This window comes from Microtus ochrogaster, chromosome 2, assembly GCF_000317375.1.
Source record: "Microtus ochrogaster isolate Prairie Vole_2 chromosome 2, MicOch1.0, whole genome shotgun sequence".
Taxonomy (NCBI): Eukaryota; Metazoa; Chordata; class Mammalia; order Rodentia; family Cricetidae; genus Microtus; species Microtus ochrogaster.
The window spans coordinates 47,124,453-47,152,144 of NC_022010.1; the positions used below are offsets into that span (position 1 = coordinate 47,124,453).

The 27,692-nt window shown below is 42.3% G+C and overlaps 2 protein-coding genes across 4 annotated transcripts in view; one reads left to right on the plus strand and one right to left on the minus strand.

Annotated features, from left to right (window-relative positions):
• Positions 1 to 27,692, plus strand: part of Cmss1 (cms1 ribosomal small subunit homolog) — a 290,654-nt gene that overhangs the window by 201,654 nt on the left and 61,308 nt on the right. The window lies entirely within an intron of this gene.
• The window catches only part of Filip1l (filamin A interacting protein 1 like), a 225,039-nt gene that overhangs the window by 181,746 nt on the left and 15,601 nt on the right, over positions 1 to 27,692 (minus strand). The window lies entirely within an intron of this gene.

Consider the following 27,692-nt stretch of genomic DNA (forward strand, 5'->3'; position numbering starts at 1 on the left):
CACAGAGCTCAAAATGGCCTTCTACAGCTTTTTGGAGTCAGTCACTCATTTATGAAGTCAGTTACAGAAAATTTATTATGTTTCAAGTAGCAATTACATGTTGTTCTCCCTCCAGGGGTCTCAGTTGCAAATTCATATAGAACTACAGTGTTGTGTTTATGTGGCCAGTCATTTGCCATGTGGTGAGCTTACAAACAGACTGAGTACATGTTTCGGTGATGTTGAGGGTAGTGGTGATTAAAGGAAGAATAATGTGAAGGCTGTCCCCTAAGCACCCGGGGTCCCTGTGAACCTCTGAGATCCCGGGGCACAGTGTGAAGGCTGTGTTCACAGGCCTTCCGACCTTGTTTACTCCAAGGATGAATGTTCTGCTTCCAGACAATGTTTTCTTTCCTCGGAGAAACATCTGAAAATATGTGCCCCACAGGTGCACTTTATGTGCTGAAGAACAAGCATGGGATCTGATTAACCCTCTCAGGACCACTGAGATACACTCACAAAGAATACAAGAATACAAGAGCTTTGCAACCATAGTTCTGCCTACGTTTCCAAATCTCATCTATGAAATGAGAACATTTTCTATGTTCGCAACTTGACCCAAACTAGGGATCCTTATTCAAACAGAATGAATCGGGCCATTGCTCCCTCTTTTCATCACTTCTCAGCAATTCTGCAAGTTGCCAGGTTATCATGGGCTTGTTGTTTTTTCTGTTGCTGTCCTAAAGCATGGTGACCAAAGGCATCTTAAGACATGGCAGCAAGAACAGATAAAGCATAGCGGCCAGAGCAGAAAGCTGAGAGCTCATCCTCAAAGCACGATCATGAAGCAGAGAAAGCACTAGGAAATGGTACTAGTCTTTTAGTCCCCAGTGATGCACTTTCCCCACAAGGCCACTCCTAAACCTCCTGGAGCGCGGAGGGGAGGATACCAAACCAGCTGGGGACCAGGTATTCGAATGCCTAGGAACGAGTCAAACCAGCACAGCCGCCGCTGGCCCTGGAACTCATCCCTGTCTGTGGTCACCCTCTTGGTTCTCTTCACTCCTATGTAGTCAGTAAAATAACAAAACCAAAACATTTAGGAACTGCGCATGGTGCTGTGTGCCTACAGTCCCGGTTTCCTGGAGCTTGAGCCAGGAGGATGACATGGGCTGAAGAACTAACAAGGAGAGTCATCTGCCTTACCTTCCTTACCTTCTAAATATTCTAAATAGAGATCTGGTCACTCGGGGAGCTACCTTTCTGCTCTACAAACCCAGTTAATGTTAGCAAGTACCCACATGATTCTAGCTGATCGGGTATTTTCTACTTACAGCTTTTTCTCTCAACACAGAAAAATGAATATACTATGTTAGAGCTTAAGTTTAACATTCCTTTGAATCTAGATTAATTTCCTCTCTTCTTCACTTTCGGAGAAAGGAACATAGTATTTTATGGCAGTCTGGATGTTTACCATGTTGGGGCTGAGTGATTAATGTTTTCCTGAAAAGGCTTAGTTATGAGAATAGAATGGAATTAATTTCTTCTGAAAGGGTTACTTGTGGATGTCTTGCAGACAGACTGTCGTCTGGCGGCCATGATTCAGATGAGCCAGCTGTGGGAAAGGACATGCGATTAACCATGAGAATACACACCATGTGCTTGGCTGCAGGGCACTTGTTACCTGTCTGGAAGCTCAAATGACATGCTCATGACTGGACTGTGAGTGTCTAGAACAATAACAAAGATAAACAAACACGCCAGCAGAGAGAACACTATCAGAGTTCGTGAATTAAAAATATAAAGCCACTGTTTCTGTGGATTCATAGGTATCAGTCCAAGCAAAGTTCAACTTGTTCTCACCCTCATGCAGCAGGTGGCGCTGTGAAATAGAAGGATATGATAGATCTGGGACCAGTTTGTTCTACAAATCCAGTCCTGATATTAGCAAGTATCCCCATGATTTTGACCATATATTAGTTGTGCACTTGAAAGTCTCCTTAAAAGTCCAGCATCTCCACATTTTTGTTGAGTTTAGTTTCTCATCTTCTGTAAGGCGGCTGCTCCCTTTACTATTGTCAATGTTAGGAACTCACACAGAGCCATTAGCTGAGTGCTCTTAGCATTAGCGGAAGCAACGATGTCCTTCAGAAGGGTGCAGCTGAGTTTCCACACCTGGCTGTTCGAATAGAGCCTTTCTTCCATCCTGGGAGAAAGCCACAGTTCTCCTGATCCAGGTGTAGACCTTTTTACCCCCTCTGCTTGGGAAAGAATCTATTAACTTCTTGAGTGAATTATCTTGTTTGTGCAACACTCTTACCCAAGCCAGCCATCTGCTGCCTACTCTAGTCTGGACAAGCAGGTGGATAAAGGAAGGAAAGGGATCGCCCATTGCGTGTGTCAGATCTTTCTTTTTAGTGAAACAGTTTACCCTTCTTCAGTGTGTGTGTGTGTGTGTGTGTGTGTGTGTGTGTGCGCGCGCGCGCACTTACATTGACATAGCAGCCAGTTGGAAGAGTGGCATATTCAAGAAGCTAGTGGCTCCTTGAGACTGCGGTCTCCTGGGGTACCAGACAAGTTTATACTCCTAAGAAGGTTCACTGCTGCTTCGCAGACATTAATAGTTTCCTGGCACTGCCTCTCAGGAAATGTCGTCATGGTCTGGAGGAACCAATAAAAATACATCTAACCTGTTTTGACAGATCTCATTTCTGCAAGAAATTTCAGATTTTGGGGTGGGGGATAGAATAGAGAGCTAGTCCGTTTAGAAGAATGTACTCAGAAATAGCAGGTTCGCTCTACGAGAGTGAGGACCAACTGTCCTGGGCCTGAGAGAGAACACGTAAGGCTGCCCAGGTCATTTTGACAAACTGATAAGGCAGTTTGTATCTGCTGTACAGTGGAAGTGTGAGCATGCTCTCTCCTGCTCTCACGCACTCCTTTCCCGTCACAATTAAAGCACACTTGTTAACTCTTTTGATCCTCAGACAGAAAACTCATGCATTAAAATTAACAGCATTTGGTTATGGATACACACTTGACCATAAAATCTGTAGAAGAGAGGCATTGATTTGGGTAATTATTGCCAAATGGCCAGTACTAAATCCTCTGGGCTCACCTTTGTTAGGGCGGAGCATGAGCCTGACCCTCATTAATGTGAGAAACATTGACTGTTGCCTGTAGAATAATCACTGGGATTCAATTTGTGAAGGAAAAGATTCATTTGTTTCTCCCTTGAAAGTTTTGGGGAACCTTTGTCAACATAAGACTGAAAGAGTGTGAAGAATTCAGCTGATAGAAACAGCGGTGGTACAGTTACGGTCTCTTCTCATTGGAAGTACTCTTTCTTCATCATGCTAGAGCTGGGTTTGCACACTCTGCTCTCTCTTGAGACTAGAGTTGAAATACCGCGGCCTTCGTCCATGTCAGTTAAGTTTCTGCCTCATATACCACAATGCAACATAGACGTTACCTTAGGGAACGCAGGCCTCCGCAGCACTGTCAGTAACTCAACAGACGGTGTCTCTCTGTATGATTTTTTAAAAACACCTATGTAATTTCTTCTTTTGTTTCTGTTTGTTTTGCCTTTAGTCAAAGTTCTTTTTTATAAAAGGAAAGGTTTGTTTGAGGGTTTTTCTTGTGGATGATGATATTTTGTCATTTTTATTTTGCTTTTCTGAAACAGGATCTTGAGTAGCCTAGACTGTCCTACAACTGATGATGTAGGCAGGAATGTCCTTGAACTTCTTCTAATCTACTGGAATCACAGGCCTATGCCACCACTTCTGGTGTGTCCTCATTTTGTAAAAGAATGTGCTCTTTTCCTTAGACTTGCATCTCCAGACTTCCACTTAGCTTCTCTCTCGTTTCGAACTCTCCACTTACGCTGGAGAGGGCGAATGCAGTACTTTATTATTATGATTTTCTCTTGACCCATCCATAAACACTCTGCTTTTCTCCAGCTGTCTGGGCATGATGGGGCAATGTGCCAGCTGAGCAGAGAGTAAAGGACATAGAGCCTGACCTCCTGTTCCCTGCAGAACTGCCTACGCGACAGTCAGTTCCCTGCCATCAGCCTCTCCCTCCTGCCATGGCTGGGCCCCTCTGAGAGAGAAGGAGGAACAGTGGGTACTGTTTCCTCCCTGCAAGCCTGCCTAGGTTGCTAAGCATTCACTAAAACACACCAGAAAGAAGGAAAAAGGGCATCCAGAAAAGGCAAAGGCACGAGGTTTCTATACTAACGATGTTCTGGAGTCCAGGGTGGAAGCCAGGCTCCTGATCGATCTTTCTAGTCCGTGTTTAATCCTTCATTTCACAGGACTCTTCTTAGTCCAGACTTTTCCTCTGATGTGGTCCTTGTCCAGTGTTCCCTCCTTCTTTCCACTCCCTGCTGCTCTTCATGTTGGGTGTCTTCCTCTCACCTGCCTGCGGTTCTTGGCTTCCTCCTTGAGAGCTTACGACTTGAGAGGAGCAGGACTCAGCGGGAAGGGCCTCCCAGCTGCAGCACTTCCCCACCGTGAACCAGGGACTCTTCTGCGGCACGCCTCCAGAAGGCTTTGCTATGTATGATAATCCAAGTTTTGTCATTTGATATCTTGATCCATAGACCAAAACCAAATATGACCCCTTCTACCAGCAGAGGTTCATATGGCCATTGGTCCCTGTGACCAGCTAGTGAGCACACTGTCGTCTTTATAGTCTTGGAACCGTTACCACGGGTGAGCAAGTGTGAGCGTTGTACTGATTATACTTTAGAACTGGGCACTAAAGTCGTCTTTATAGTTTGTGAGGAAGAAGCATCAGATGGAAGACGTGTGTAGTAAATCAGAGTCGCTTATGTCTTGGCAGTCAGAAATCATAGAAATGACACACCCCAGTGACCAGCTTCCTCCAAGCAGGCCCATCTGCCAGTGTTTCATCCATAAACTGACTAGAGGATTAATCCACTGATAGATGGAGTTACACCCTTAATGACCCAGTGACCACTCAAGAATCCTCTCAGCTGGCAACCAAGTCCCTGCTACATAATGTTCAAGGTGCATTTTTAGATTTAAACTGTAGCAAACTCCCTAGCCTGCCTAGTCTAACTGGTCACTGAAAATTGAAGCAGAATATGTGAACATTAAGGGAAAATAATAATAAATAAATAAAATAAAAAAATAATGCTGACACATGTGTAAATAGCACTTCCAAAAGGGTTTTTAGATCTATGTAATTTGCATATCTTAAATCATAATAGAGTCAAAATATAGTTAATGTATATGTTCAGAACTAGAAATTACCCTGTTTCTCTTCTATCTGCCTACTACTCATTAGGAACCTTCCATGGAACAAGAAACAACTGCTGGGCCTGGAATCCGCAGGTATGCAGTCCCAACTGCCAACAAGGCCTCCTGGCCAACTTCGAGAGACACTGCCTCAAAATCAAAAGTGGGTTCATCGGGAAAGGGCACCTACCATCAAGGCTGCCAACCTCAGTTTGATACCTGAACCCATATAGTATACAAAGAAAATAGTTTTTCTCTGATCTCCACACATCTTCTGTGGTGTGCAGAGGGACACACACAGAGAAATAAACAAACATTTTAAACAGAAAGTAAAAGCAGCCTGGGATATAGGTCAGAAGTAGAGCACTGTGTGACCTGAGCCTGCCTTGGTGCGGTGGGAGCAAAGCTGCACTGCAGAGGCTGCTCATTCACCATTCGCTGGATTAAGATAGCAAAATGAAGCCAATGTGTGCATTTAAATACAAATGTGGTAGCTTCTGTCTGTAGCTCCCTTAATGTTGGAGTAGAAGAGCTTTGGGGAGCAAGGGTAGAAGGCCCTTGTGGGCTTGGTGTAAGAAAAAGGAAATGTGGAGGTCTTTTTCCTTCAGATTCTCAGCTGCAACCTGGATCAGGAACTCTGGCCTATGCAGAGAGGGGATCCTGTAAGTACCTCCATTGGGCGTTTTGTCAGCCTTTCTCAAGGGCTGGAAAGGTTCTTTGCTAAGTACCCAGCTAGTGTTCTTGCTACTGTGACGGCCAGGGCTCACATTCCAGCAAAGAACAGGATGCATGACGGTCCTCAAGACTTCCCATTTGATCTTCTGTGGGTCTTGGCACAAGAGGTCTTTAAGAACCTCCCTCCTCTTTAAAGCTTGTCTCCTTTCCCATTAATACCCTAGAGTTCAGCTTTCACTCTTAACTAGCTCTCTGCCCTTTGCTTGCTCATCAGTGTTCTCACACATAGAGGAGGTAATGGTTTTCCTGTTTCTGCTCAGGGGGACATTCCGCCCCCTGGTGCCCCATCTACTTTTTCAGTCTTGCATGCGTAAAAGCAAGTCATATTCCACCGTTAACTGCAGTAAAGGTTTGGAGAGGCTTTTTTCCCTTCCTTTCCCTCCTCCACAACTGGAAAATATGAGGCAGATCCTGTTTATGTGTGTGTAACCTCCAAAGGGGCTGATATGCTGTTGTCGTTAAAGATCCAGAGCTGTTTTCCCGGCAGCAGCATGTAGAGCTCTAAATCTGAAGGCCCCCCTGGGCCCTGCAGGCAGACAGGAGGCCTGTGTAGCTTTCCCAGGGCTGCTCCAGACAGGCAAAGCTTGCTTCCGAGCCTCCTCACTGCACTCTGGGGATGACAATATCTGAGTTGTGACTTTATTAAATATTCTTTAAAATCTGTTTTCCCAATGTAACCTAAACGCATATGTATACCACCTTTCTTCCACTATTTGTTCTATGGATCTCTTATCAGGGTTCAGAAATCCTTTTACAAAGTTGTTCTATAGCCAGTGTTTGGAAAGTTGTATAAAAAGAAAAGAAAGAGACCTTTTTTTTCCCTTAAAATAAGTGCAAACTGTACTTTGAAATGTATATGTGATTTGTTTAAGTTTAGTTTCTAATCTTTTTAAATCTTGATTCCTATGCCAAATAATTTTATTTTTCTTTTATAAAATAACTTTTTATAAAGTTTTGTTTATAACCTCTGTATCTCTCATGATTTATTTCATTGGTTTTTATTGGTTTCTCTTTGTTTAGTTTGCCTTGGGGACAAGCCCAGATTCCCCTAACAGGGATATTAGTTGATAGAAACCATTGAAACCAGAAATGGACAGCCTGAAGCACTCCCTAGCCAGTATTTGTTAGAAGAGGCAACATTAATGCAACATGGTTACTTAACAAATAGCAGACTTCCAGTAAAGTGTGTGTGTGTGTGTGTGTGTGTGTGTGTGTGTGTGTGTGTGAACTAGAGGTCTATGTTGGGTGTCTGCCTTGATCCCTGCACACCTTATCCTTTGAGACAGGGTCTCTCACTGAACCTGGCACTCACTGATTAGCTGGACCAGCTGTCCAAGGTGCTTTGAGGACGCTGTCTTGGTCTTGCCTTTCCCGTTGCTAGTGTTGCAGAGCGATGCCACCATGCCCTCTCCACTCCTTTCCCGTTGCTAGTGTTGCAGAGCGATGCCACCATGCCCTCTCCGCTCCTTTCCCGTTGCTAGTGTTGCAGAGCGATACCACCATGCCCTCTCCACTCCTGATAAACTCCGCTCCTCACACTTCTGCTGCAGCCATTCCCACAGACCCAAGGTTTCTCTTTTTAGTTCTGGGGTTGTATTTAGGTTTTAAATTTTTTTAAATAATACTTTAAAGTATTTAGAACTTTTAAATGTTTTATTTCTTTAGAAGCTTCATAATACTTCTTCCTGATAGTTAAGTGCTGAAGAAGACATGTTAGAGCCTGTTATAAAGGTGACACAATTGTAAAGCCATCTGACAACTGAAGGGAAGGAAGATAAGAGATTTGACAACTCCTTGAGAATGCCAGCTGGCCAGCCGTTCTCACGTTGTTGAAACTGGAAGTCTGGGAGAGAAAACTGAGAGATTCAGTTATAGTTTAGTGCTGGCTCACAGGTGAGTGGCACTTAAGGATAGAGGCACTAGGGAACAGGCCTGAGAACCAGAATTCAATTTCCAGAACTCATCAGCTGGCCAGGGTGAATCCTCTCCCGAGAATTGTCCTCTGACCTCCACACATGTGCTGTGGTGTGCATACACCTCACATGGAGAGAGAGAGAGAGAGAGAGAGAGAGAGAGAGAGAGAGAGAGAGAGAGAGAGATTGAGAGATTGAGAGATTTGACATTTGGAGGAGTCCATTTCCTGCTATCCTTGTATGATACTTCAGAGATTTCCATCTACCTGTCTCCTGATCACCGCCATCAAGATGGCCAACTCCAACTTATTCCTAAGTGAAGCATAGCATTTCCTCTGTGGGCAAGGCCCATAGGATGAAGCCAGACTTGTTCATTAGTCTGAGCTTACTTGTAGGGCCAGGTACTTTTACAGTGATTTTTTTTCCCTTTCTTCTTCTCAATATATATATTTGGCAGGGAGAGTGGAGTGCCCTGAATGGCCTTTCAGTGTGCGTGGCTATTACGTCATTCTGTCCAGGGGCTACTTACTCATTCTGTGCTCCTGCTCCTGGCTGATCTGAGTTTTTCCTTTGACTTCCTACTCCTGCGTTTTTTCTCTAATTTCTTACCTCCTTACTACGCATGAATTGAGTGAAGCGGTGTCTAGAATATGAAATAAGTTATTAGGAAACAATCTCATAATGATAGTAACTCTTCTATGAAGGTAATTTATAGACTTAGAGAATTGCAAACTATTGGGGACAGAGTCGTGGCCCTGTTAGTGTCCGACCTTGGGCTGATCAGCCTTGCTCGCTGTAAAGAGGGGTATCTGAATTGTCAGCCTCTCGGAAATCTTCATTTCTACTCAGCTCTCCAAGGCTGTTCCGGGATGGAGGCTTCCGACCTCACTGTGAAGGCAGAGTGCCGTGCTGTCTCTTAGATCCCTCCTGTGGAAAACTGTGATCCTAGGCCTCTTTCAACCACATGGCTTGTGCAGAGCCAGTGCTTCCTGGAAGGGCACATTTCTGCCGTATGAATGACTAGGGAGGATATCTGTTAGTCATCCTGCCTGGACAACTCTGAAACTGTAACCAGTCATTTCGATCAGAGATAAATACCAGGTTTATCTGAGCTGTTTGTTTTAACTCACTGTGCTTCTCTTCCTCTGTACCTCTGATTTCCCTGTTCCGATTTCTCAAGTGCTTTGCATCTTTCTGAAAGAAGCTATTCTGCCAAAGCAGAAACTCAGAGATCCCCTCCCCTTTTTAATACACAGACACCAACATTAGCGTCCTCTGAGGGCTTCTGATGAGCAGCCAGTGTCAGTTTTGTGCTTTGCCGTATTTCTCTTCCATTACAAAGTATTGTCTAATTTATGACGTTGCAGTAGTCCTCCGCTTGCTTTTGACATGCTTTCGAGGTTTCTTCCACCCACTGGCTGTCAGTCTAATGAGTTATATTTTCCTAGACACTTGTACTTTATCAGTTTTTGCCAAACTGAACTCCGCGTACTTTACTATCCATTTTTATGAACTCCAAGGACCCACTAATACAGTTTGGCTTCACGTCTTTCTCTCCTACCAGCTGCACATTTAGTGTCGTCTGAGATACTTGTTAATAGAATGTTCACTCACGTGTTCATGCTGTTAGTAAAGCTGTTTACTAAGCCCTTTCAACGTATGCTGGACATAGCTAGGCTACTCGGTGTTTCATGGCTTTATTATAGATCCTTGCTCATCACTATACCCAATATGGTGAAGGATACAACAAAGGTTACTTTTCAAGTTATAATTTACATAGGAAATGCCTCTTCCCAGAAGATACTTTAATGTTCCACCTGAGAAATAAAAACTCATTTAGTTGGCCTTTGCGTAGTAGGCTGGTCAGGGTACACTTACATAAGCTTGTTTGCAGATTCGCCTTAGGTTTCCCAAGGTCGCAGACAGCTGTGTTTTGAATTTGTGTCCTTTGAAAGAATAGGTGCTTGGATAGCGCTTGCTTGGCAGCAAGACCTTAGGAAAATAAGAAATTCCCATGTGTTGGTACTTTTGAGTTCATAGCACACACCCTAAGTAAGTTCCCAAGCCGTAATGCATGGTAGTTTATCTTTGTAATCTGTGAAACAGAAATGCTGACGCCTCACTTGAATCTCTTAGGACAACAGCCAAATGCAAAAACAGAAGATGTCAACAAGGTGTTTTGGGTTTTGTTTTTTTAAGGTGTTTAACGGTACATAGCTGGGTACAACCGTCCAGGAGCTTATAGAGCTAGTTCAAGGAAATAAGTTTTGAGCTATTGGGAATTCACACAGATGAAGAAAAACAACATGAAAGGTAGAGGAATTGCAAGGCTGGCTTCATTTCTAAGGCAGTTCCTTAGAATGCGAATAACACAGTAAGATGAATTCATGAAAAGTTACCGCTGAGGTTAGGAAAACCCAATTCCTAAACCTCAGTTGTAGAGTCTTTATTTAGACTCTAAAATAGAATGCCACTAGCATGATGGCCTACCAGAAGGGTATTCCTTTAGCCAACAGTATTAAGTTATTCTGTCTAATACGGAATTGAGATTTTTTTAAGATGGTATGTTTTATATGCTGATTTAATAACCATCTTATCTCTGTATATTAGATACAAGCCAAAAAAAGAAAAAAAAGAAAAAAAGATGCCGGGCGGTGGTGGCGCACGCCTTTAATCCCAGCACTCAGGGAGGCAGAGGCAGGCGTATCTCTGTGAGTTCGAGGCCAGCCTGGTCTAGAAGAGCTAGTTCCAGGACAGGAACCAAAAAAGCTACAGAGAAACCCTGTCTTGAAAATCAAAAAAAAAAAAAAAAAGATACAAGCATAATATTGGGGATGTAAATACTTAGTCTCACTCCCCAACTGAAAAAAGAAGAAAGTAAATTATTTCTCAGTTTCCAAATATATCAGAAAATAATGAGTCTTATTGAAGTGTGAGTATCTGGATTACGGGAAGAAGTTGAAGCAGTAAGAGGTCCTCATCCAACCTGGCTGCACAGCCTTGGAATACCCAGTCCTTACAGTCATGCAGGAAAGCAAGAGAGAGAAAATTCAGAAAATGAGAACAGTGCAAGACTCTTGGAGTTCTTAATCCACTCCCACGAGGAAAGACCTTAATCCATTTATAAAGGCTTTCCCCCATAATCCAGATACCCTCCCCTCATTCCCACTCTGACAATGAGGAATTAGGATTCCAATGCATGCACTAAAGCCATGGCATATGGACAAAACAATCTATGTCAAAGGTTCCCTCTGAGAAGAGGGGCTTGGGGAAGCTAGATCAAGAATTTACAATGTGGGAAATTAAGCTCACCACAAAAGTAGCTGTCCCAACGCTGAGTCTTTATGGGCCCCTTTAACTTTTATCCTGCTAAAGTAGGCTGGCTGTTGTTCTTTAAGCTCTCGCATGCTGACTTAGGGGAAAGGAGTGTTGGGAAAGTGTTGCTCTGACTTTCCCTGAGTCCTTTTATAGAGGGTTTCTCAAACTTTACTGACCATGAAAATCACCCAAGGAATGTCCATGTGCTGATGCCTTAGAGTCATGATGGCATTTCCAGTTACATGATGTGAAATTTTTATGGTTTGGATCTGAAATGGACCCTGAAGACCCATGGGTCAAAGACTAGGTTGCCAGCCGCCTAGCTTTTGAAAAGTGATTGGATCATGAATGCTGACCTCAATGAATTAGTTTATAGATGGTGTCATAATTCGAGACCATGAGTAGGTAGGGCCTCATTTGAGAAAGTCAGTCCTTATGGGGCATTCCTTGGAAGAGTGGAGTTTTACCCTCTCCCTCCCTCTCTCTACTTCTGGCCTCCCCTCAATAACCAGGTCCACTGTGCTCTTGAGACATAATGCTCTGCCTCACTCAGGACACAGAAATGTGGCCAAGTGACTATGAAGTCAAACCTCTGGAACATTGTGCCAAAAGTCTTTCTGCCTGTAATTGTTTTGTTGTTGTGTTGTTGTTCCTCAAGTATCTTGTCACAGCAACAAAGTGACTAACACAGAGGTGAAGCCCCAAATCCGAATTTAATCCCCGGGATGATGGAGACATAAGTGATTTGTGGTCCACATTGTGAGGGCTCTGGCTTCAGTCTCCAAACCGTCCCAGAAAGGCAGATAGTGAGGGGAATTATAGAGCTGGTGTCTTTCCTCTCCTCCCGTTAGCAGAGGGAAGTTGAGGTGGCAGGAAAGAGGACGTAAGTTAATTAAAAAATTCAAAGTTATATAATTTCTTGGCCAGTGGGAGGGTTGTGGTGTTTTGTTGTTGTTGTTGTTTTGTGGTACTTGTTAGGGAGGCATGCTGCCATCGGATCACCCCTCAGCCTTCAGTAGACCTGCACTGGAACTGGAAGGCTTGTTCCAATCTGGAATGTTTGACCAGCCAGTTATCACCCAGAGAAGGACAATAGCAGCTAGGTGAAAGAGTGGCAGCCAGCTTGCCCAACACAAACTCACTGTAACCCTCTTAGTGGCCAAGAAATCAAATATGCTTGAATGATTTAATTGATTGCTTTCATATCGAATGAGTTCTCTATGTCATATTCACTGCTGTTCTACAGAGCACCTTGTGTTCAGTTTATATCCTTGAAAACCTAACCACATTCTTCGAAATAGCGCAGTCATGGGAAGGTTTGAGTAATGTTACATTCTCAACAGTAGGCTTGTAGCGGAACCAGGTAGCTTGGGGGTTACAGCCTTCTCTGTTCGTATCTGAGGTCTTGTGGCCAGCCTCCTTAAAGTCTGAGTGCTTTGTTTTTATTAGACTGACAAACGAACGTTTTCCAGGAAGTGAGTCTTTTACGTACATTAAACAAGTAAATAATAATGATCACAGGGAGAGTTAAGGTGTCTTACTATATTACAGTGTGTCTATTATTTTTATAATAAAATATTTTCTTAGTTATTTTAGTACAGAGTTTTTCTACTATTGACATTTGTGCTGAACGAGGCTTAGTTACAGGACTGCCCTGTGTTGTAGCATGTTTAGCAAGATACCAGCCTCTGGTAAATGTCATTTTGCTGGCACTAAGTGTCTCCAGACACTACCCCATACAGAGTTACCTGAAACAGTGTCACCCCTTGCTGAGAAACACTTGTTTGGGAGAGTGAGGAATAGCATACTTAAACATCAGGCTGCCTGATGTTTTCTAGGACAGGTCCTCCCCACCGTCTAGACGGTGTGTCTAAGGTTCTGAAGTACTGATAGACACTCTTAGGAGTGTGGAATCTCTCAGCCGTGGAATTGCAAAGGGTAAGCATATAAAGTGTGCTGTGTAGGAGTCACAGGCTGGGATCTGCTCTTTAACATGTGGACCCAAAATATGCATATTAGAAAGGAAATGATAAATACTCATAACTCAGAGGCAAGTATTTACAAATAAGGTATAGCAAAAAGTTACACAAACTCCTCTCTGCAGCAGGAGGGGACAAAGTTTTGTTATTATGGATGAGGACACTCATTCCCCTTCCACCGTGCATTTCAGGTTGCTGGTTAGGAGATGGCTTTTCCATCCATCAGGAGAAGCAATGCCTTTCCAGGACTCTCATAGAGATGATGGCCCCTGGCATTGGCATCTGAGCCAGCCAGCTTTCAGGCCATAAATAGCAGCCTGGCATTCCTAATTCTGGTCAGAAGACTGCTACTCCCAGAAAGACATGCACAGGGCAGCCAGATTTGGCTCAGATTCAAGGTCCAATCAATTTTCTTTCAGGAACCTTTATAGTCACCCCACAAACCTACCCATTTTTATACCCTGGCTTAAATTTATTGTTACAAGTTTCTGTTTCTGTGAGGTCCATAAATGTCACGAAATCTGCTTGTCAGCATGGTAGTCAGTCTTACCCTTGTTGACTTAAGGAACCGCCATGGTTGAAGAGATATAATTCACCCCTCCGGCTTTATTTTGTGAGAATGACCTATTGTACATTCCACAATCTGTAGAATTAGCTTGCCTGTGGTTTTGAAAGAATAAATTGAGAACTCCTGCTTTTGTGGTTTTATTTAATGTTTGGAAAAGTTCAAGTTTAATCTGGTAATTTGGAATGTATACATTTGACTGACTGGCTATATTTATGAAATTATAATTCTTTAGCAGCAATTTCAAACTCTAAAAAATTATGTGTGGGTTTTATTGTTCAGGGTCAGGCATGTTGGCAGTCAGTACCTGACAGTGTCAACGAAAGAATTTTTATACAACCCCTCAGGATGTTTAACATAAGACTCCCCAGAATAGTTGACATAAGAATTAACCAAGTAGTTTTTCTTTATCTCAGCCATGCTTAAATGATTGAATCTGTAGCTACCTTTTTCTCCCTTAACCCTTGACCAACTAGTTTAAATAAGCAGTTGTTACTTTATATTTTCTTAAAGTATATTGCCTGGAAAAGAGCTTCAGCACCTCCTGGGAGCTTGTTAAAAATAATTCCAGGCCTCAACCCCAGGTCTACTGAACCACTGTTGCTATGGTATAGAGAAGGGCTCAGTATTAGAATGCTTGCCAAACATGTGCCAGGTTCCAGGTTCAGTTCCAACCATGAATGAAGGGTAGGCAAATAATCACAGCAGATTTTGCTTGAATAAACTCGCCAGGTTTATTCCATGCACACTAAGATTTGAGAGACATTTGTTTAAGTCGTCATAACTTCCTATTAACCCTAATTCTATTGGAAGGACCTGGTTTTTTCTAAGTAAAGATTGTTTGGTTAAAATCATACTTTATCTCTTGAAATAAGAGATCTTGGGGTTGGGGAGATGAGCCGGTAGCTAAAGTGCCTGCCACACAAGCGTAAGGACCTGAGTTCATATTCCCAGCACCCCTCCCCAAAGCCAACCTCAGTGACACACACCTGTACTTCCGGCTCTGGAGAGAGTAGTGGGATAGAGGATCCCTGTACCTCACTAGCTAGTCACTCTGAGCAAGTGGACTATCCTCGAGTTCATTAAGAGATTCTGTATTCAGCAGTCAGTTGTAGAGACATCAGGAAGACACCAAATGTGGACTTCTAGCTTCCACATGCATGTGTATTGAAGTATGCACATACATGAACACATACCACAGGCACACACAATAAGGAGTCTACATCTTCTGACATGTTTTTTAAAATGCTGGAGTAGGCAGTCTTAGCTGAGTTGGAACTGAAATACAGAAACTTCACTGAGGCTGAGCTCCTTTGGATGACTTCTTCCTTTCATACAACAATGCAATGCATGTATCAAAACTGAGGGCTGACTGCTTGTCTCAGGCCAATGAAAAGAGCTCAGTTCTAAAAGGAAGTGCTGGCCCATGTCATTCACCTTGTCTGCTACATGGACAGGCTTCTACAATCTGCACTCCAACCTGGTTGGCTAGAAACACCATGTTATTGTTTCGCGTACATGGATTAGTTTCAACCCCAGCCTTCTGAACGAGTCATTTCAGAACTTACCTATAGGATATAGCGTTTCTTTGTTTTTTTTTTTTATAATACCGTTAAGAGAACATAGGTGTTCATAATCTGAGGTCAGCCATCAAAGTTAATCTGTGCCTAAATATGAATTCTTATCAGGGTTCCTTGTTCAATTGCAGTGAATGAATAAAACCTTTTAAAGACTTGCTTGAAAGGAGCAATCACTAAAATGAAAGACATTATGAGAAGAACCTTATGGTGGCCTTGTCTCTTCAGGGGAGTGTGTGTGTGTGTGTGTGTGTGTGTGTGTGTGTGTGTGTGGTATTTGGTCATAAATCACAACTTAGAAGAATTACCATTTATAACATAAGCACATATGGATGATATATACATATATATAAGTGGACCTTGATTTTCCCCCACTATCAGATGAAAATAATATTTATAAATCATGGTTTTCAGCTGGTTCATAGTATTATCTGAGAATGCCTTCCTGAAATCTGTCCCAGCCTAGCATAAAGTTTTGGTCTAGAATGTCCCCCAAAGCCCATGTGTTAAAAGCCTGATCTCAAGCCTGTGGTGGTATTGGGAAGTGGTAGGATATCTGAGATGTAGGGAATAATGGATGGAATTTAAGAGACGAGGAGTCAATCACTCTCTTTCTGCCTCTCTCTTTCCCCCCCTCTCCCTCCCTCCCTTCCTCCCTCTCCCTCTCCTTCCCTGCTTCCTTGATATCATGAAACAAGCAACTTCTTCACATTCCCCTCTAAAACATTCTACCTCATCACGGACTTAAGGTGGTGCGTCCAATTGACCTAGACTGAAGCCTCTGAAACTGAGCAAATAACCTTCCCGCCTTATCAGTTGTGACAGGTGATTCACTATAGACATTTTCAGTGATAGGAAATTGACTAACACACTAGCAGGTATATTATGACTGCTTTAGAAGACCACCCCTTTTCCAATAGTTTTATTTTTAATTATGTAAATAAATGTGTCACTTTGGATTTTGTGCACATGAGTGCAGTGCCCATAGAGACCAGAAGATGGAGTCAGATCCTCCACAGCTGGCGTTAGAGACAGTGTGAGCCACCTAATGTAGGTGCTGGGAACCAACTTGTGCCCCTGCAGAGTGGTACACACCCTTAACTGCTAAGCCCTCTCTCCCGCCCCCTTTAAAAGAGTAAACCCAAGAACTGTTTCATAATGCCTCTGTATTCCATTTCAGTCTCTTTATCTTTAGATTGTCTGTCAAGGTTTAGAATTGCGGCACATTTTCAAATATGTAAAGTTCCTGAACTACACCATAGCCTCAGCCCCAGCTATGACATAGTCTCACAGAGAGGAAGCACACATCGGCTGAAAGAGTCACTTGGGATAGAATTGTCTTGGAAGTGTTTAAGTTGATTCCCCACATGGCCAGAGCTGATTACCTCAAGTTTGCCTGGAAGAAGCATTACTGGTTTAGAACAGCTTATTATACTACATACCTTGATTACGGAGTAATGGAAATATGTCACACCAGGATGGCTGATAGCCTGGGCATCTTACCTCCTGGAGGAATTCATTTCTTACTGTTTTCTCATTTAGGGAGAAGTGGTTTGTTACGATAGTGGTCTTGTAATTCATGTTACCCATTTGAGGAATATGCTTTTTATATGTACATTAATTTTCCAAAAACTGGATGTGAACCTTGGGGTTTTTTTTTCTCTTTTGAGAAACAGAAACAAAATTGTTGTCCTTCCTTCTTCACTTGTTACCAGGAATCTGCAGTGGCTCCCTTTCACGTGTCCTCCGACACAGCCCTGAGAAGAGGGCAGGTGTCCTCAAACAGGCTTTCCGGCTGTCCTGAGGGAACTGGGCATGTTCCCGCCATTGTTTCTGAAATGCCCCTCAACCACCTCAGTGTTCTGCTGTGTCTGCATGTCTCCTGAGAACAGCTGTGCGTGCTGATGACCCCTTCCTAGTGACCAAACAAAGAAGTTACATATGTGTTCTATTCACCACCATTTCACCGGCGACTTCCCCAAGAGGAAAGAAGGCGGTTATGTTATCATGAAGAGCAATGCATTCCCAAGTTGGATTTTAATGGATAACTTAGCTCCAGGTTAGATTCTTTGGCACAAAGGTCACCGTTTTTAATATAACAGGTCACCAGTTTGGTCACTAGGGGAGTTAATCAAATAGCTGCTATAGTTCAAAAGTACATCTGCATTTGAATAAAATATGATTCGTGTTAGAAAGCTAAATTTGACATGTTTCCCCCCAGGTAATAAAATGGCTTTTAATGAAATAAACGTGTGCCTCTCCGCAGAAAACATGCATGAAGAACACCACACGGTTACATTTTATTCCTGGCAATGGTAGGAAACTTTTGACCTGCCACAGGCTGAGTCTTTTTTCATCATTCTTGGGTAATTATCAACTGTTACTGATTAGCAGAACAACTCCCTTATCATCAGTGCCACAAACGAACGGGACAGAAGGGTCCTGAACCTAGCTCTGTTTGTCTGGTGTCAGCAGTCTTGGTTATACTATTTCAAGCATTACTACCGTGACATACCTTTGGCTCAGCTTCTCACTCTGTACACTTGTTCTAGTTCTGCCTACTGCAGGAACAGGTCCCCTCACACCTGAACTCCTAGTTGAGACAGACAGTACTTATAGCCAAATGATATTGATGACTCAGTGGACTGATGTCCAGAATATGAAGCCTACTTCTGTGGATCATTGCAACCATCTAGTCAGGAGCCTCTTAACTTGTTAGCAAATGTATCTGGAGAGCCACAACTGATCCATTTCCTTGTAGTTCAAAACATTAGAAGCAGTAGAACTTTGATGTAACTACTGCTATAACCAAAATACAGAAAGTTTTCCTGGCCTCACAAAGATCCTTCATACTGACTGTTTCAGTCAATGTATCTTCCCATTTTCAAACCTTAGCAACCATTAGGCTACCTCCTCTTCCTTTGGGCCTCCTTTCCTGGTTGTAATATGAAGAGAATCAACATTTTAGTCTTACTGGAGACACTTCCAAATAGCTGTGCCCACCAATATAATTAATTCCTTAAGGAGACTGCATAATATTCCATCATATACATGTACCGTATTTTGCTTCTCTGCTCACCAGCTGATCAATGTTTAGGTGCTACCTATTTTAGGGCATTAGCAATCAAGGCACTTTGGCTGTTCAAGTACAGGTTTTAAGAGAACATAATTTTCTGAGTGCTCCTCTGAGGGTGGAATCAGTGAGCTTTATTGGAAATGGGTGTCTAACATTTTGTGAGGAACTCTCTGAATAAGAATTCCCGTTCCTCTTGCCCTCACCAGCAGCTAGCACTGTCTAAGGTATTTGACTGGGGAGAAGGGTAGCTTATTTGTGCCATTGGTTGGCTCAGTTGTGACTTGTTCCTTATCCTTTTTAGTACTAGTATCTCATGGCTTTAGTAGGAATTTTTATTTTGGTGAAGTCTGGTTTATTTTTTAAAGATTGTATGGCTTGTGCTTTGGCATCACTAAGCAATTGTTGCCAACCCTCCAAGGTCACCATGCTTTTCTCCTGGGTTTTCAACTAGAAAGTTTTGACGTTAGTGCTGGTGTACGATTTTAAGTGAAATTTGGTAGCTTGTTGATGGAAGAGGCAACAAAAAGGAGAGGTTCTCATTATGTGGTGTTTCCTAGTCATTGCTTAAGCGAACGGCTGTGTTGGATGTGGTGTTCCCTGATCATCTTAAGCGAACGGCTGCATTGGATATATGTGTTCAAAGCTTGATGTGATATCCAAAGGTAGTTTTATAAGTGAAATTAATGTGAGTTAACTTTGGACATTATTGAATAAGAATAGCTTCATCCTCCCCAAATTAAAAATCATTCAATGTAACAGTGTCTTATTTCCAAAACTGCATGTGATAAAGCATAGTTAATTCATATGCAGACAGGCTTTTTGAAGATTTTATTTTAGGTATGTGGGTGTTTGCCTCCATGTACATCTGTACACCATGCAGGTGTCATCTCATGCCCAGATGAGAGGACACCAATTCCCCTGGAACTGTAGTTGCAGATGGTTGTGACCTTCCATGCAGGTACTAAGGATAGAACCCCAGTCCTCTGGAAGAGCAGCCAGTGCTCTTAACTGCTGAGACATCTTCTTATCCTCAAGTTTCTGGTTGTAAAATACATTTCTAAACACAAATCATTCCCTTATAGGTATCCACGTTTGTGGAAGATAGTGTGTGCAGTGATTTCAGAACTGGAGACAGAACCAGTGTACTTGGTGTTTTACATCTCGGCCTCTTATGCTTCCTCTCTTTTGTGTTCTGAAATCCCACTCATTTCCCTGCCTGCCACTCTCATTAATCACACTTTCTTTCTCCTGACCTAAAAAAGTCTTTAGGTCTTTTTACCCTGGAATTTTCCTCTCTTCTTCCATCTGCCTACTCCCATTTTTACTTTAGCGCACTACAATATGGGGATGGATTTCGTTCTTCTAGGCTGTATTTGTTAAGTGAGATATTTTGTTTTCCTTTGCTAATATAAATATTAACTTTTGTGCCCTTCTGATTTAGACCAAGACCGTGTTATCGTGCATTAATCAATCATGATTTGAATACCCTCCAAGAAAGTAGCCTTTAATGAGATAAAGATGTTGTTTCTTTTTCATACAGCACCAATCAGCAGCATCACTGGAGATCCTCTATGTATCTGTCCTTGGGGATAAAGCGTCCCTGATAAAGCACTGTTAAAACTAATATGAGGTGTCCTGACGTAGATACTTCTCAGTATATTCTAATGGTCTTTGTTTCCTTTGTCTTAAAGAATCACTTACTGATTGCTTACTGGTTAACAGACTTTGTTTACCCTACAGGACTGATTTTATTAAGTAGGGTTCAGTTGCATTTTCTCAATACTACAGCTTACATATTCACAAACTAAAGAGCCCAAGGAGATTTGGTTGCTTTTTCCAGTTTTTTAGGTAGCATACAAAACATTAGCTATGATATCAAACAAAGGAGTTTTCCATTCTTTCTCACTTAATAATACTTGCTAATATTTTCTTTTCACTAACTCTGTAGAAGAGATGATTGACTTAATTATAAGCCTTAAAAGAATTCATGGAGATGAAGACAGGACGCTCTTACTTTGTTTACTTCACATGAAGTCAAGCAAAAAGGATAGGTAGGAGAAACATTTCTAAAATAATCTCTCTTGCTTATATTTAAAGCTGTGGAATTAGCCATTTCTGGCTATAGCTTTCTTTAGTATTTGGTATCTGTATAATGCTACTGATGCATAGTGCTTGAGGGGAAGGTGCCAGTCTATGGAAGTAGTATGCATGAATTCTTTTAAATATGTGTAGTGTTTGAATTCATTGTTCCAAAATGATCTGGAAGAGAAGATATCCTGTGACTCAGCAAGATTTAGACCACTGGTTTCACAAGTGCTGGGGATAGAACCTAGGACCCTGCACCTTCTGGGCAACCATCCACTCTACTACACTAAACACAACCTCAGGTCCAAGGACAAACTTTTGAAGGACATGTTGTAGCAGAAACAACTGGCTTCTAGTCTTCACTTTGGCATTTAGCGTTAGCAGACCGTGAAAAACAAGCCACCTCATCCTTCACTTTATTCCAAGGATCTTGACAGAGGTTTCTATTCTGCCCAGTCCCCCAGCCATTCAGTCCCAAAAAAACACACAGAGATCTACAGTAATTATAAGCTGATTGGCCTATTAGCTCAGGCTTCTTATTAACTCTTACATCTTAAGTTAACCCATAATTCTTGTCTGTGTTAGCCACGTGGCTTGGTACCTTTATAAGTGAGGCATTCTCATCTAGCTCCTCTGGGACTGGGTGATGACTATAGACTGAGCCTTTCTTCTTCCCAGCATTCTCCTATTCTGGTCACTCCACCTATATTTCCTACCTGGCTACTGGCCAATCAGCATTTATTAAACTAATACAAGTGACTAATTTTTACAGGGTACAAGACTATTGTCCCGCAGTACCTGGACTATGGAGTATAGGAATTATATTTAAGTAATCTTCCAAGTACCTTCCAGCTCTGAACAAACTTGGAGGGGAATACAAGTTATTCTTTGGTACTCCAGCCAGCTCCTCTCTTGGTCTGGCTGCATACAGCCAGTTACTCTTATAGGTTCTCAGTGTTCGCTACCCATTCTTCGTGGCTGCCTGTTTGAGCCTCGTCTTTCTGTACAATGCTTGCTCCAAGGCAGTTGCTCCCTGGAAATACTCCATGAGTGCCACTTCCAGCAAGACCCCAGGTCTCTCTGTCCACATGGACCCACACATGCAGCTGTTTGCTATTGGTTCTCCCCAAGAACCAAATTTAATTGTCCTGCTCTTCGAAGTCTTTAAGATAGTCCAGGGAACATTAGCTCACTGAAATAATTGAAAACACCTTGCAGAAGAGGGCAGCTGGGGATGCGAGACTCGAATGCAGTCAGGCTGATCAGGGGTTTCTAGCGAAGAAGTTATTCATCTACCTTGTAACATTTTCCAGTAAATTTACACAAAACAGTTCTGGAGGCATAGAGTTGGAAGCATGACAGGGCTGTGGACAAGTGTGGCTTGCCTAGGACCTCCTGATGGTAGATTGGTTTTCCCATCCCAGCCTCCTCCATCATTAACACACAAAGACGCAGACACAAACACACACACACACACACACACACACACACACACACACACACACACCACAAACACACATGAGCTCTTTCTCTGCTGTACCAGTCTCTGGCTCTCCAAGGCCACACAGACCATCTTGTTACACATTCTCTCAGTTATTTCCCTTTGACCTTAGGGCAAGTCTGAACAGGAGCTATGTCAGAAGGGAAGAACATATTGTATATTGTGCCTATTCAAACACTAAGGGAGCCTGTTCAGTGAAGCTGCAAGAGTTCGCACTCTGCTACTTTCCTGGAGGTCTTTGTGGGTGTGCCAGTGATGACAGGTGCCCCCCAGAGCCGTTTGTCTCCAAATCAAGCAGAGCTCCCTTGTTTCCTTCATTCCAGATGAGCTCTGATATATTTTAGGAGAACTTGAACTCAGCGCAGAGGTTAAGCATGTGTAAAGTGACTTGTACTTAGAAGTAATGTTAACTCAAGATCATTTGGGAAATATTAATATTAGAACTTTATCTTTAAGGAGCATATGAGTGGGTATGTATGTGTCCACTTCCTCCATGTAGTAGTACCTGTCTTGTTACTCTGCCAAGCTGTTTGACAAAAGTAACTGATGGACAGAGGCTTGTTTTGGTTCAGAGCTGAAGACACAGCCAGTCTTAGGGAAGTTGTAGAACCAGGAACTAGAGGTAGCACCATAATCAGGAAGCAGAGTGCTGTGAATATTTGTGCTGAGCTAGCCTTTTCTTTTTATACAGTCCAAACCCCAGCTAAAGGTACCACCCACATTTAAGGTGGGTCTCAATTATCGTACTCAGGAAGATCTCTCTTCATAGTGAGTGATTCTAAATCCCACCAGATAGACCAGGAAGATGAACCATCACACCCTCCAAAGCCGAGTGCTTTAATGAAAGATCTCTTTGGAGAGCCTGTAGGTTCTCTTGTTCTGTAAAGGGAAAAGCAGCGTGAAAGCAGTGTAGCAAAGGAAGACTATCCGGCTTTAAAGATATTGTTTACCTTTCAAACAGTAAGTTACTCTGCCTCTGGGAATATACCCATGGTCTAACAGAAATGCCCAACATACATTAAAAACATCCGAGCTCCTTGGTTTTCCAGGAACTTGCATTCGAACTTAAGATAGCATCTGAAATTCCTGTTTCTGCCATTTCTGGAAGGAAATAAAAACAATACTAGAAACTAGTTATTTCCTACTAGTACCATTAGGCATAAGTGACTTGTTTTTCTAGGCATTTTCCTTAGGAGAGAATCGTTTACTTGGGTGATGTGGGTTCTTTTGCTCTGATCCCATGTTAGACTTGAGCGAAAACATGCATGGAGGTGAAGAGCTGAGGTTGTGGGGCCAAGTCCCCCCATTAGAATCATGATTTTTTTCAACTCTGTGTTCTAGACTTTTCCTGACCTTATCATTTTTTCCACATCTGAAAAATGAATATGAAGATAGTAACTTCTTTCTCATGGTTATAATGATTAAGTGCTTTTCAGAAAAGCTTTACTCCCAAAAGCACATGGAAAAACTGACTAATTTCAGGACACTTTAAAGTTAGATGAAAGCTTTTCATCTTACATTTTAAAATATATTTTCATTATTAGGAAGTAGAACACAGTAAGCATTCTATAACATGTCTATGTAAAAATTGCTTGTGGCTGAAATAACTCCGATTCTGCCCAAAGATGTCCTGATTAACACAGCATGGAAAAAGAGAAGCATGAAGGTTAAGAAGGAAAGACAGCTTGCTTGCTGTAAAAGCACTTCATGCACTAGCCCTTGATTGCTTAAAAATCTTGGGCATCATCTCCGGACACCCTGAAACCAGTAGCACTTATACCTGTAACATGTTTTGAATTCCAGAAAATCTATATACCCTAAGACAGTGACGTACAAGACATATTAAGATATATATTTTAATATTTGTTTCATAAAATATTTTAATATTTAATAGATAAACTATTAATATTTAATAGATAAAATAATAGGTGAAAAATAATGTGAATGTAGGTAGATTCTTGGGCAGTTAAAATAGAAGTTGAAGTCTGAAGAATGACTTCACAACATCCGTTATGTGCTCATCTTAAAAAACATCGGCATGCTGATATGCACATCCTGGTTTAAAGGTCATAGCAAGGAAATTATGTGTCAAAATATGTTAATTCTTTAGGACAGGGCCAAAGATACAGAAAGCATTGAGCAAAAAGCAACCTGTTATTATTATAGCTTTGCAATTCATAAATAATTATGCATATCATTTCAAGTTCTTTCTTGTCTTTACTATCTCTCTGCATTTGCTGTCCTTTAGAATCAGTGAAAGATCAGGAGAATATTTTAGCTTTGTAGAAGAAACCGTGGTCTCATCATTGGACTGAATAAGTTCAGATATAACTGCTGAGACTTTCTTCCTCTTTGCACTTTCATGTTTATTGCGCTTACACTTACGACAGAAAGGTACTAGGACCAAAAGAGATGCCTATCAACAGATGGGTTAGTGATGAAAATGTGGTACATATACAAAGCAGAATGCCACTCAGCCTTAAAGAAGATGAAGGGTGGGAAAGCAGAATAATTTGGAAATTATAATGATAAAGAGGTAGCACAACCTCAGAAAGGAAAATGACACATTCTGCATCATATACAGACTCTAGTCTATGCACATGCACATAGGTGTGCACGTGCGTGCAATACAGCATTTAGAAGGAAAGAGCCAAGAAAGGGAACAAGGTGGCAGGGAACACAAATGTAGGTGGAAGGAGTCAGTCCTAACAGTTTTATCTTTGCTTTTGTTTGTTTGTTTTGTTTTGTTTTGTTTTGTCTTGCTTTGCCAGATAAGTGAGTTCAACTCTATGCGGTTGAAATAGCAAGAGGATTTTTAAAAAGTGATTGAAAAAATCAGAATTCCCTACAAGTCATTATCACATATAATATTGGAATCTTACCATGAAAACCAACCATTGGCTAGAGCAGCAGGTGTCAACCTGTGGGTCAGAATGACCCTTTCACAGGGGTCGCCTAAGACCATTGGAAAACACAGATATTTACATTATAGTTTATAACAGTAGCAAAATTATAACTATGATGTAGCAATGAAAATTCTTTTCTGGTTGGGGATCACCACAGCATGAGGTGTTAAAGGGTCGCAGCATTGAAAGGTTGAAAACCGAGGACTATAGTCTCTTTTAGAAATGACTTCCTTAAACTGGGAAATCATTGTAAAGGTCACAGATGATAAGAAAGACTATAAACTGCCTGCAATTAGGTAGTTTAAGATCTAACTCAAATTCCACGGAGAGCTGTGCTGGATTCCTCTCAAAGAGGATGTAAGAGTCAGTCATTCAGGACAGGCCATTTACCTTCACAAGTTAAAGAAGTTTTCAACGTGTCTGGCACTTTATCTGTTCAAGGCTTATTATTTGAAGAACTAAGATTTGGTTTCTGAGTTTTTCAGGTATTTCTTTGAGAGAGGGAACATACACACGTGTAGACGTCTGTAGACAACCCAGAGGAGTCAGTTCTCTCCTAGAATGGCAGGAACATCCCTGTGAGCCTCTCTAATGAAAAGACCTCTAAGGTGATCCAACTGCCACCTTCAGGAAGTCACTCAGTTTTTCTAAGCCTTGTTTTCATATTACACAGAAAAAAAAGTAATGATGTTTCTACCTGCCTAAGGTGATATTCAAGTAAAATAATGAGCAGGGAGGAGCATTTGAGCTCAGAACACTTGCCAGGTTGTTCATTCCATAAACCCTTACATAAATGTCTACATTTTATCAGATGCTGCCCTGACAATAAGGATAAAGTCAGATAAGATTGTTTCTAGCTGTGGACACATAGTTTACCAAGAGGAGACAGACATGTGAACTACTTAAATGCAATGAGATATATTAAGAGCACAAAGGTAGAACCTTCCCAGTATGGCTAGCTGTATGACTGGGTTGTTGACACAGAGTGAACAAAAGAATTGGATTCAAGAAATTCAGATACTGTGGTGTTATGAATACCATCCATGTTCCGGTTGAGCCTCCTCCCAACAGGAGGGAACTAGGGAAGGAAAGATGGGGTCGTGCTGCCGAAGTCCTGAAGTCATGAACAGGAGTTAATAGGTGTCAAAATTGGGTAGTCCAGTGGGGCATGGGCAGATGGCCCAGCCCTTGAGACAGTTCAGATAGTTGACATGTTCATGTAAAGGAGGCAACACAGTGGACTGGAAGAATTCTATCAGCTCTGGATTGAACTGGACTCCATGACCCTGGGGCAAGCCTGTTTAAGAGGCTGAAAGTTTGTATGTCCTTGGGGATGGTTGGCCAGGAAATGGAACAGGAGTTGCGAGGCTTCTAAGAAGGGTAGCGTGAGGATTCAATAATAACAATATAGGTCATTTTAGATATCTTATCAAAAGACTATGTGGAGTTATCAGTCGTCTGAACTGTACAGGCTGTAAAGCCATAATATGTACTTATGATACATAATACATAATGAGACTGCTCATTATTTCAGGTCACACAGGAAGTTCATATTAAATCATTGATCCCAGAGCAGCCTAGCTGCAGAGCTGTGTTTTTCAGTGTACTGTATGCTTCCAGAGAGATCCAGAGAGCACCTGAGAAGTATGAGAAAACAGGGACAAATGCAGTTAGGAGGAGCGTATAGGAGACGGGGGAACTACTCGCATAAGCGTGGTTGAGAATGTCAGGCTATAAAAACCAAGATTGTTGACCTGTGGTGGAGGCCAAAGCCTGTCAAGGTTAATAAGTGCTTTGTCGTAGGCTCAGGTGTAACCTCTGTGGAGAGGGCATTCTGATACCAGTCTGAGACAATTCTCCCCGTTAGCAAAGAGATCAACTTTTTCCTTGACTCTTCATTCCTGGCAGTGACCAGCTGAGGCTCATTCACATCGGTGCCTGTTAGCTCCAAAACATGCAGAGAAGAGAAGGAAGTATGGATGGTGCTGGCCTCCAACCTGAGCGTAGGGTTGAGAGCACGTCAGACTAGGCAGGGCCCTAGGAGACCTTGCGAGCTGGATGAAGAGTACACCATGGATCAGCATTTCCTGGTCATAGGTTCCAGTCTGTCTCCTTCCTCCTTGCCAGCCAACCCAGTGCCCTGCTTCCTTTCACAAAGGCGGGCATTTTCAGTGCTCTATGTGAAGAAGCAGCCCCCACTGCCCAGCAGCAAGAAGCCCACTAAGGGCACAGGCCAGGATCAGAGCTCTGGAAGGAAACATTGCTATTTGACAAGAGGAGATGTTCCACTATACAGCAAGGTAAAAGTGGCCTCAGGTCAGAAGCAGCAGCGGGTGACCAGCTAAGGAGAAGCTCATTTCACAGCCTCCATCTCACTGAGTACGCCCACTGGCATTCGTGATTGTGGAGGAAATAAACACATCCTTTGGAATAACATGCGTGCAGTCTGACCCATTCTCTCACAGGCCCAGAGTGGTGGGTGGATAAACAAATGCTCTCAGAAACAGCATAATAAGCAGAGAAAAGTGGAAGAAGTCTTAAAAGCCTTCATTTGCAGCTGGGTGTGGTGTCATGCCTGTAGTCCCAACATTCATGAAACTGGGCCAGGAGACCAGTGAATTCAAAGCCATTCTGAGCTACATTCTTGAGGCCTTACCTTAAAGGAAGGAAGGGAGGGAGGAAGGAAAGAGTGAGCAAATCTCCCATTTGCATAACATGCTCACAGAAGAAGCCTGAGAGAGAGAGAGAGAGAGAGAGAGAGAGAGAGAGAGAGAGAGAGAGAGAGAGAGAA